This window comes from Dama dama, chromosome 9, assembly GCF_033118175.1.
Source record: "Dama dama isolate Ldn47 chromosome 9, ASM3311817v1, whole genome shotgun sequence".
In the NCBI taxonomy this organism is placed as follows: domain Eukaryota; kingdom Metazoa; phylum Chordata; class Mammalia; order Artiodactyla; family Cervidae; genus Dama; species Dama dama.
Genome location: NC_083689.1, coordinates 8,098,469 through 8,110,302, shown reverse-complemented (window position 1 = coordinate 8,110,302; position 11,834 = coordinate 8,098,469). Strand labels below are relative to the sequence as shown.

The 11,834-nt window shown below is 41.1% G+C and overlaps 1 long non-coding RNA gene across 1 annotated transcript; it reads right to left on the bottom strand.

Moving 5' to 3' along the window:
* Positions 1 to 632: 632 nt before the first annotated feature.
* Positions 633 to 8,396, bottom strand: LOC133061681 (uncharacterized). Its single transcript, XR_009694019.1, has 3 exons — positions 8,363 to 8,396; positions 2,807 to 2,892; positions 633 to 1,589 (listed from the first exon to the last, which is right to left on the bottom strand). It is a non-coding gene; the product is annotated as an uncharacterized LOC133061681 (long non-coding RNA).
* Between the last annotated feature and the right edge of the window lie 3,438 nt (positions 8,397 to 11,834).

Genomic DNA, 11,834 nt, shown 5'->3' with positions numbered 1-11,834 from the left:
ACCGCAGAGCCATGCAGGTCAATGACATTCCCAAGGAGTCCTCAAAGGCCAGAAGGGGCAACTCTGGGGAGAAGGCAGTTTCTCTCCATGTTTGGAGGCCCTTGGTCTGGACTCTGGTCACACTCTCTGCATCTGAGGAGAAAGTGGATTCAGCATTTCTTCATTTGTACAACATTTCAATATGTGGTAAACAGAAACATTTCCTGTCACTGTTCATATGTGTATTGTGCCTATTGGTCCCTCTGATATAATATTCAGACACCCTTAATTAGAAAGTGTTTGTGGGGAAGTAAAATTTGGGACCTTTGTATGTTCTTGCTGGGAATGAAAAATGGTGCAGCTACTGTGGAAATAAGTCTGACAGTTTGTCTAAGTATAGTATAATTTATTATATAAAAATTATACTATAGCATATTTTATTCTCTAACAGTAAACATAGTATTAGCATCAGTGAGCAATTCCCATCTAGGGGTACTCTCCCCAATTTCAAGGCAGAGGCTTGGAAAGATAATCTCTTACCGGCATTACTTACAGTAACCAAAAAATGAAAGCAGCCCAAATGTCCATTGACAGATAAATGTATAATAAAAGTGATGTACGTATTCAACACAATGGTATTCTGCCTTAAAATGAAATGAATTGATCTGACACATGCTACAATGTACAAGACTCTTGAAAGCCTTATCCTTTTGAAAGAAAGCATACTCCAAAGGACAAAGACGGTTTTATTTATAAATGTACTTAGAGTAGTCAAATTCATAGACACAGAAAGTGGAATGATCTTTACAAGGGAGTAGAAAGTAAGAGGGGACTACCCTGGTAGTTCAGCTAGTAAAGAATCCTCTTGCAGTTCAGGAGAGCCTGAATACAATTCCTGGGTCAGGAGGATCCCTTGGAGGAGGGATAGGCTACCCATTCTAGTATTCTTGGACTTCTCTGGTGGCTTAGATGGTAAAGAATCCACCTGCAATGCAGGAGACCTGGGTTCTATCCCTGGGTTGGGACGATCCCCTGGAGGAGGGCATGGCAACCCACTCCAGTATTCTTGCCTGGAGAATCCTTATGGACAGAGGAGCCTGGCGGGCTGCAGTCCATGAGGTTGCAGATAGTCGGACATGACTGAGAGACTAAGCACTGCGCAGCACAGCAAGTAACAGGAAGTACTGTTTCACGGCAAGAGAGATGAAGCTGGGGTGATACAGCCTCTGGAGGGACAGTGGAGACAGTTGTATAGCAACGGGAATTTGTTACTGCCCTTGAATTGCACTCAAGAGTAATTAAAATGTTAAATTTTATATGATGTATATTTTACCATAAAAAAATGGATAGGTCAAAAAACCGACTAAGTACATGTTTTGAGAAAATGATGTCCAAAGACGTCATTCTTCTTTTCCAAAACCTTCAGTTTCCTTTTCACTGTGAAATATATAAGAGGTGGTGTTACCATAAGTGATGATAAATCTTTATTCCTGTGTTGCTCAAAACGTGCTTCTCTGGGCAAAAAGTACAAGTAAAGCAGCACAGAGGCCTTCCTTCCTGAGGAATTCTTCTGAACCTTGAACTATAACTCTGGCTACACAGGTTTCAGACTGAAAAAGAAAAACAGACATAGGCATTGGTCAAATTTGGCAGATGATTAGCTGCTGTCAGGGGACATCTCTATTCCTCCCGGAAGAAAGGACATTCACCTTCTGTTACATCACTGGGTCTCATTCCTACTCCCAGCCTTGTCATATTCCCTAGGAATCTAAGTATGAGGAATTAAGTTATGCTTCCAAATTCCTTTTTCTGAAATATTTACAGAGACGACCAAAAATTTAGCAAAGTAATCCATGGCTTTTATTTCATATATTCCTGGTGACATACCTTGTTCTTCTTTTGTTTAACAACCTAGTCCAAAAATTCCGTCAGTGCAAGTATGCGTGTGGTCATGATACTGAAGTTTAATGTGTAGAAAAATATTTTACTATGCTCTCATATTGGCTGCATGGAGGATGGAGTTTTTGGTAAAGAACCTAACAGTGTGAAAAACAGACACACTGCTAAAAGTAATTTTACAAAAAATTAATCCACACCATGGAGAGACAGACTGTGAGAGTATGTTCTGAAATACAGATTTTTAATTAACACATTACATCCCGATTCAAGTATGGTACAGTTTTGTACAAAAATGAGAAACATTTTTATGTGTTACATGCAAAATAATTAAACAAACAATCACCTTACAATTACACTGGACTTTTCACACGTGGGAAATTTGTTAAAACTCATGGTCAATGCTTTGAAGTATTAGAGTGAAGTTTTATGACCAAATAATATGCAAATAATGCAGGGAATGTATAAATGTACAAAGAGATAGTTGTACAAAGAGATAGAGTAGAATGTATAAATGTACAAAGAGATAGTTGACATCCATAGTCTACTTGTGTTTATCTAAACAGAAGAAGGACTTTACCAAATATAAATAAGGTCAGGGTATTTCATTCTGCACAACCTACTCATCGTAGACATTGACTCAGAAAGTATGTAAAAGGGCTTACTGTAAGTCACAACATTACTTTCAAAGAGTGACTTTAATGCTCAAAGGCATGCACACTTCATTTCATACGAAGATTCTGCTCTAATATTTTGACAGTGGATACATCTAATCTTAAAGTGATGTCATACCTCATTGATCCTATAGACCATTCTATCATCTCTTTATTGATCACCAAACCTTGGTCATATAGGCTCTTGGAGCCCAATTCTCCTGCTTTAACCACGAGTTCTAGATCGCATAGAAAACTCAGCATTCAGGATAACATACCACATCACATGACTTCTTTTGTCATCTGAGAATATGTGCTCCCAAGCATTGTTTCTAAGTTAGATTTTATCCAGGAATGGGTGAAGCTAGAAAAGAAGCAAGATTGAAAAATGAAAAGTGCATTCAAACTAGAAGTGGAAGGCCCACTGTTACATAGCAGGCTTTCTTTCCCACCTCCCCAGCCTCTCAGTCAGTTTCTTGTTGGTAGCTTTGTGTGGGTGTTTACCATCTCTAGGACTCTAGTGACACGGACATTTCATCTCATTCTGAAAACAAAGACAGAAGGAATTAAATACAATCATGACACAGTCGAAGGATGTCTTCATCATGGGTGAGTCCCAGACCAATAAATATTGAAAGCAACAAGGGGGAAAAATTAACATACAACGGAAATCCCATAAGATTATCAGCTGAATCCTCAATAGGACTCTACAAGCCAGAAGAGAATGGCATGATATATTCAACCGGTGGAAAGGAAGTATCTACAAATAAGAATAATCTACCCAGAAATCTCTCAATCAGATTTAATGTTGAAATCAAAATTTTGTTGTTGTTCTAATGAGTCAGCTCTTTGCATCAAGTGGCCAAAGTATTGGAGTTTCAGCTTCAATGTCAGTCCTTCCAGTGAAAATTCAGAGTTGATTTCCTTTAGGACTGATTGGTTTGATCTCTCTGCAGTCCAAGGGACTCAAGAACCTCCCACTACACCATAGTTCAAAAGCATCAATTCTTTGGCACTCAGACTTCCTTATGGTCCAACTCTCACATCCATACATGACTACTGGAAAAACCATAGCTTTGACTATATGGACTTTTGTTGGCAAAGTAATGTCTCTGCTTTTTAGTATGCTGTCTAAGTTTGTCATAGCTTTTCTTCCAAGGAGCAAGAGTCATTTAATTTCATGGCTGCAGTCACCATCTGCAGTGATTTTGGAGCACAAGAAGATAAAGTCTGTTACTGTTTCCATTGTTTCCCCATCTGTTTGCCATGAAGTGATGGATCAGATGCCACGATCTTAGATTTTTGAATGTTGAGTATTAAGCCAGCTTATTTGCTCTCTTATTTCATGTTCATCAAGAGGTTCTTTAGTTCTTCTTTCCTTCCCATCATAAGGGTGGTATTATCTGCATATCTGAGGTTCTTGGTATTTTGCCTGGCAATCTTGATTCCAGCTTGTGCTTCATCCAGCCCAGAGTTTCATATGATGTACCCTGAACATAAGTTAAATAAGTAGGGTGACAATATACAGCCTTGAAGTACTCTTTTCCCAATGTGGAACAAGTCCCTTGTTCTATGTCTGGTTCTAAATGTTGCATCTTGACCTGGACACACATTTCTCAGAAGGCAGATAAGGTGGTCTGGTATTTCCATTTCTTGAAGAATTTTCTAGTTTGTTGTGATTCACACAGTCAAAGGCATTAGCATAGTCAGTGAAGCAGAAGTATGTTTTTCTGGAATTCTCTTGTTTTTTTCTATGATCAAACAGATGTAGGCAATTTGATCTCTGGTTTCTCTGCCTTTTCTAAATACAGCTTGAGCATCTGGAAGTTCTCAGTTCACATACTATTGAAGCCTGGCTTGGAGAATTTTGAGCACTACTTTGCTAGTGTGTGAAATGAATGCAACTGTGCAGTAGTTTGAGCATTCTTTGGTGTTGCCTTTCTTTGTGATTGGAATGAAAACTGACCTTTTCCAGTCCTGTGGCCACTGCTGAGTTTTCCATGTTTGCTGGCATATTGAGTGTTGCACTTTCACAGCATCATCTTTTAGGTTTTAAAGTAGCTCAACTGGAATTTTATCATTGCCACTAACTTTGTTCATAGTGATTCTTCTTAAGGCCCACTTGCCTTCGGATTCCAGGATGTCTGACTCTCAGTGAGTGATCACACCATCATGTTTATCTGGGTCATTGAGATCTTTTTATTGTATAGTTCTTCTGGGTATTCTTACCACCTCTTTTTGATATCTCCTACTTTGGTAGGTCTCTACCATTTCTGTCCTATATTGCGCTCATCTTTACATAAAATGATCCTTTGGTATCTTTAATTTTCTTGAAGTGATCTCTAGTCTTTCCCATTCTATCATTTTCCTCTATTTCTTTGCATTCATCACTTAGGAAGATTTCTCTCTCCTTGCAATTCTTTGAAACTCTGCATTCAGATGGGTATATCTTTCCTTTTCTCCTTTGCCTTTTGTTTCTCTTCTTTTCTCAGCTATTTGTAAGGCCTCCTCAGACAACCATTTTGCATTTTTGCATCTCTTTTTCTTTGGGATGGTTTTGACCACTGCCTCCTGTACAATGTTACAAATCTCCATCCATAGTTCTTCAGGCACTCTCTATCAGATCTAGTCCCTTGAATATATTTGTCACTTCCACTGTATAATCGTAAGGAATTTGATTTAGGTCATATCTGAATGGCCTAGTGGTTTTTCTTTCTTTCTTCAATTTAAGTCTGAATTTGACAATAAGGAGTTCATGATCTGTGCCACAGTCAGCACCCAGTCTTGTTTTTGCTGACTGTATAGTGTTTCTACATCTTCAGCTGCCAAGAATATAATCAGTCTGATTTCAGTTGACCATCTGGTGATGTCCATGTGTAGAGTTGTCTCTTGCTTTGTTCAAAGAGGGTGTTTGCTATGATCAGTGAGTTCTCTTGGCAAAACTCTGTTAGCCTTTGCCCTGCTTCATTTTGTACTCCAAGGTCAAACTTGCCAGTTACTCCAGGTATTTTTTGACTTCCTACTTTCGCATTCTGGTTCCCTATGATGCAAAGAACATTTTTGGTGTTAGTTGTAGAGGGTCTTGTAGGTCTTCACAAAACCATTCAACTTCAGCTTCTTCAGCATCAATGCTTGGGGCACAGAATTGGATTACTGCAATATTGAGTGGTTTGCCTAGGAATTGAACAAATATCATTTTGTCGTTTTAGAGATTGCACCCAATTTCTGCATTTTGGACTCTTTTGTTGACGATGAGGGCTACTCCATTTCTTGTAAGGGATTCTTACCCCCCAGCAGTAGATATAATGGTCATATGAATTAAATTCACCCATTCAGGTCCATTTTACTTCACTGATTCTGAAAATGTCAATGTGCACTCTTGCCATCTCCTGTCAGACCACGTCCAATTTACCTTGATTCACGGACCAAACATTCCAAGTTCCTATGCAATATTGTTTTTTACAGCATCAGACTTTACTTTCACCACTAGATACATCCAAACCTGAGCACTGTTTCCACTTTGGCTCAGCCTCTCTATTCTTTCTGGAGCTATTTCCTCACTCTTCTCCAGTAGCACATTGGGCACCTGGGGAGTTCATATTTCAGTGTCATGTCTTTTCATCTTTTCATACTATTCATGAAGTTCTCAAGGCAAGAATGTTGAATTGGTTTGGCATTCCATTTTCCAGTGGACCATGTTTTGCCAGAATTCTCCACCATGACCCTTCCATCTTGGGTGGTCTTAAAGAGCATGGCTCAGTTTCATTGAGTTAGACAAGTCTGTGATCCATGTAATAAATTTGGTTAGTCTTCTATGATTGTGGTTTTCATTCTGTCTGCCCTCTGATGGACAAGGAAAAGAGGCTTGTGGAAGATCCTGATGGAAAGTACTGATCAAAAGCTTTAGACACAAGTAAGACTTATGAGAATTCAGCACCACTAAACTAATTTTGCAACAAATACTACAGAAACTTTTCTAGGCAGGAAGCACAAAAGAAAGAAGTTCAGTTCAGTTCATTCGCTCAGTCGTGTCCGACTCTGCAACCCCATGGTTTGCAGCACACCAGGCCTCCCTGTCCATCATCAACTCCCAGAGTTTACTCAAACTCATGTCCATTGAGTTGGAGATGCCATCCAACCATCTCATCCTTTGTCATCCCCTTCTCCTCCCAACCTTCAATCTTTCCCAGCAGCAGGGTCTTTTCAAATGAGTCAGTTCTTCACATCAGGTGGCCAAAGTATTGGAGTTTCAGCTTCAGCATCAGTCCTTCCAATGAATATTCAGGACTGATTTCCTTTAGGATGGACTGGTTGGATCTCCTTGCAGTCCAAGGGACTCTCAAGAGTCTTCTCCAACACCACAGTTCAAAAGCATCAATTCCTCAGCGCTCAGCTTTCTTCATAGTCCAACTCTCACATCCATATATGACTACTGGAAAAACCATAGCTGTGACTAGATGGACTTTTGTTGGCAAAGTAATGTCTCTGCTTTTTAACATGCTGTCTAGGTTGGTTATAACTTTTCTTCCAAGGAGCAAGTGTCTTCTAATTTCATGGCTGCAGTCACCATTTGCAGTGATTTGGGAACCCCAAAAAATAGTCTGTCACTGTTTCCATTGTTTCTCCATCTATTTGCCATGAAGTGATGGGACCAGATGCCATGATCTAAGTTTTTTGAATGTTGAGTTTTTAGCCAAATTTTTCACTCTCCTCTTTCACTTTCATCAAGAGGCTCTTTAGTTCTTTCCTTTCCACCATAAGGGTAGTGTCATCTGAGTATCTGAGGTTATTGATATTTCTCCCAGCAATCTTGATTCCATCTTATGCTTCATCCAGCCCAGCATTTCACATGATGTACTCTGCATATAAGTTAAATAAGCAGGGTGATGCTATACAGCTTTGAGGTACTCCTTTCCCAATTTGGAACTAGTCTGTTTTTCCATGTCCCATTCTAACTGTTGCTTCTTGACCTGCATACTGGTTTCTCAGGAGGCAGGTCAGGTGGTCTGGTATTCCCATCTCTTGAAGAATTTTTAGCAGTTTGTTGTGACCCACACAGTCAAAGGCTTTGGTATAGTCAATAAAGCAGAAGTAGACGGTTTTCTGGAACCCTCTTGCTTTTTTGATCATGCAACAGATGTTGGCAATTTGATCTCTGGTTCCTCTGCCTTTTCTGAATCCAGCTTGAACATCTGGAAGTTCACAGTTCACGTACTGTTGAAGCCTAGCTTGGAGAATTTTGAGCATTATTTTGCTAGCATGTGAGATGAGTACAATTATGCAGTAGTTTGAGCATTCTTTGGCATTGCCTTTCTTTGGGACTGGAATGAACACTGACTTTTTCCAGTCCTGTGGCCACTGTTGAGTTTTCCCAATTTGCTGGCATATTGAGTGCAGCACTTTCACAGCATCATCTTGTAGGATTTGAAATAGCTCAACTGGAATTCCATCAGCTCCACTAGCTTTGTTCATAATGATGCTTCCTAAGGCCCACTTGGCTTCACATTTCAGGATGTCTGGTTCTAGGTGAATGGTCACACCATCGTGGTTATCTGGGTCATGAAGATCTTTTTTGTATCGTTCTTCTGTGTATTCTTGCCACCTCTTCTTAATATCTTCTGCTTCTGTTAGGTCCATACCATTTCTGTCCTTTAATGTGCCCATCATTGCGTGAAATGTTCCCTTGGTATCTCTCATTTTCTTGAAGAGATCTCTAGTCTTTCCCATTCTATTGCTTTCCTCTATTTCTTTGCATTGATCACCGAGGAAGGCTTTCTTATATCTCCTTGCCACTCTTTGGAACTCTGCATTCAAATGGGTATATCTTTCCTTACCTCATGTTAAAATATCTTCAGTTTTAAAACTTAGATGACTCTCAATTAAAATATTAAAAATTTTAAGCCTGTAAAGAAAGAAAAAGAAAGTTAGGGACAAGAGACACTTTCTGGTCACAATGTCCTATTAGCCACTTTTCTTTTTCTCTAAACTTTCTTCCCCAGTCTCAGAACCTTCACCAGCCCCAAACCCCTACCCCTTCCTCCTCCCCCAGGCTCACAGGGGCATCTCTGAGGCCAACAGGGCCTGTGACCTCCTGTACCTGGGACAGGGACATTGTTCACAGAATCCTGGTGAGCAGCAGATGTTCAAGTTCCTTTCTGAGGACAGATTACATTCCTGAAATGAAGGATGAGACCATCCAGGCCTTAAAATTCTTAGTCAGTCCTTGTGTTCTGTGAGTTTTCAGATTTCATCATTCATTACCGAACTTGAACAATACTCAGGCACACAGAAGCTTCCCAACAGGACCATGAGTACAGGCACTGGACATTACTTCTCCCAGTGATGCTGGGTCCCAACCTTCTAGTTAATATTTTATCCTCTCCCACCGACAGACACAAAGACAGGTGTAGGTCTTGTTAGTGTAGAGGGAGGGTCTCTGAAAACCACTGAAATATACAGTGAGTCATGCCAAAGCGCATCCACATTTCTCTGTCCCTTCCCGGCCAGCACTGGCTACAAAATGGGGAATCTTTTTTCATCTTGAGTCAAGGAAGAAGAATCATGCACAGCAAAGACAACCCCAAGACTCTCAAGCCCAGGGCCATAAAGAAGAACTGAAAACAATGTCCTCAGGTTAGTTTGTAAGACTTGAATACTCGTGAGGCCAACAAGTGAATACTGGCCCATCATTATGGAGAAGACCTGAAGAAGAACTTGGGCCAGACTGGAAAGAACATGTCCCCTCTGGTATGTCTCTTCTACATTCCATTTTCATGATATTTAAGTAACCAGCATGGGCTGACCCAGACAATCACACGGTGCCCTAAGCAGAGTAGAGAATTATGAGACCAGGCTTTGCCCATGGTCCCGTTTTCACAAGACTGGGAAGGATTTCACACTCTGAGCCTGCCATACATCTCTCTCCTAGCTGCTCCTTTACAGCAATGGCCCAAAGCAATGATGCCGAGGGAATCAGGGAGTCATCTGTGGGTACTGTTCAGAGCGTTCACAGCCCCTGAGGAAGACAGGTTCAGAGGAAGAGAGACAGGAAGTAGATCCGGGTCACCTAGTCCAGCCCTGAAGGCATTTGTTCCAGTCAGGTCTTCCCTGTGTACATGGCCACCTCCCACGTCCCAGGACCAGCTCCAGGCTTGGTTCCTGAGGGTCAGAGCTCTGGATTCCCACCTCAAAAGTGAACTATATTGAGACACTTGAGTACTGTAATAGGTTCTGTGAAACCTGGGTCCTGTCTGGCTATCTCAACACCCATTTCCTGGTCTTCTGTTGAAGACCTCAAGCCTAGTAACAGCTGTGGACTTTATCAGATTCTTGTCTTGAAGACATGACTTTAAGTCATTTAAACCTGTGTTATATAGCAACTTCCCACTAGCTATCTATTTTACATATGGTAATGCATATATTATGGAGAAGGAAACGGCAATCCACTCCAGTGTTCTTGTCTGGAGAATCCCAGGGATGGCGGAGCCTGGTGGCTGCCATCTATGGGTTGCACAGAGTCAGACACGACTGAAGCGACTTAGCAGAAGCAGCAGCCGCAATGAATATATTATACATGACCAACATAGACAGCATATTAAAGAGCAGAGACATTACTTTGCCAACAAAGGTCCATCTAGTCAAAGCTATAGTTTTTCCAGTAGTCATGTATGGATGTGAGAGTTGGACCATAAAGAAAGTTGAGCACAAAGAATTGATGCTTTTGAACTGGTGTTGGAGAAGACTCTTGAGAGTCCCTGGGACTGCAAGGAGATCCAACCAGCCCATCCTAAAGGAAATAAGTCCTAAATATTCATTGGAAGGAAGGATGCTGAAGCTGAAACTCCAATACTTTGGCCACCTGATGTGAAGAACTGACTCATTTGAAAAGACCCTGCTCCTGGGAAAGATTGAAGGTGGGAGGAGGAGGGGATGACAGAGGATGAGATGGTTGGATGGCATCACTGACTGGATGGACATGAGTAAACTCTGGGAGTTGGTGATGGACAGGGAGGCCTGGCGTGCTGCAGCCCATGAGGTTACAGAGTCGGACACGACTGAGCGACTGAACTGAACTGAATGTACATATTTTAATGCTACTCTCTCAATTTGTCCCACCTTTTCCTTCCCCCACTTTGTCCACAAATCTGTACTCTACATGTGCCTCTCTATTCATGTTCTACAAATACGTTCATCAGTACCATTTTTCTAGATTCCATATATAGGCATTAATATCAGCCTGGTGCTCTGTGATGACCTAGAGTGGTGAGATGAGGGGGTGGGTGGGAGGATGGCTCAAGAGGAAGGTGACATGTGTATGCTTATAGCTGATTCACGCTGTTATATGTGGCAGAAACCAACACAACATTATTCTCCAAATAAAAATAAATTTTTTTTAGAAAGTCATTTAAACTGGATACCAATTCTATTTGAAAGACAAGGGTTGCATCCACTGAACATCAGAAGGTTAACACTATGTGTGTGTGTGTTTATATGTGTAGAATTCAGTAAAATAATCCAGCCAGTCATTAACAATATAAACATGTTAATAGAAGCAATGATCTACAGGGGTTTGAAATACTCTAACAAAAGATATGAAACATACAAAGAAATAGGGAAGGAAGGCCTGTATGTTGGAAAATAAGCAGGGACCAGAAATTGCTTGTGAATAGGTGACAAATGAAACAGAAAAAGACTTCAGTTCAGTTCAGTTCAGTCGCTCAGTCATGTCCGACTCTTTGCGACCCCATGGACTGCAGCACGCCAGGCCTCCCTGTCCATCACCATCTCCCAGAGTCCACCCTAACCCATGTCCATCGTGTTGCTGATGCCATCCAACTATCTCATCCTCTGTCGTCCCCTTCTCCTCCTGCCCTCAATCTTTTCCAGCTTTAGGGTCTTTTCAAATGAGTCAGCTCTTTGCATCAGGTGGCCAAAGGATTGGAGTTTCAGCTTCAACATCAGTCCTTCCAATGAACACCCAGGACTGATCTCCTTTAGGATGGACTGGTTTGATCTCCTTGCAGTCCAAGGGACTCTCAAGAGTCTTCTCCAACACCACAGTTCAAAAGCATCAATTCTTTGGCACTCAGCTTTCTTTATAATCCAACTCTCACATCCATACATGACCACTGGAAAAACTATAGCCTTGACTAGATGGATCTTTGTTGGCAAAGTAATGTCTCTACTTTTTAATATGCTGTCTAGGCTGGTCATAACTTTCCTTCCAAGGAGTAAGTGTCTTTTAATTTCATGGCTGCCATCACCATCTGCAGTGATTTTGGAGCCCAGAAAAATAAAGTCAGCCAC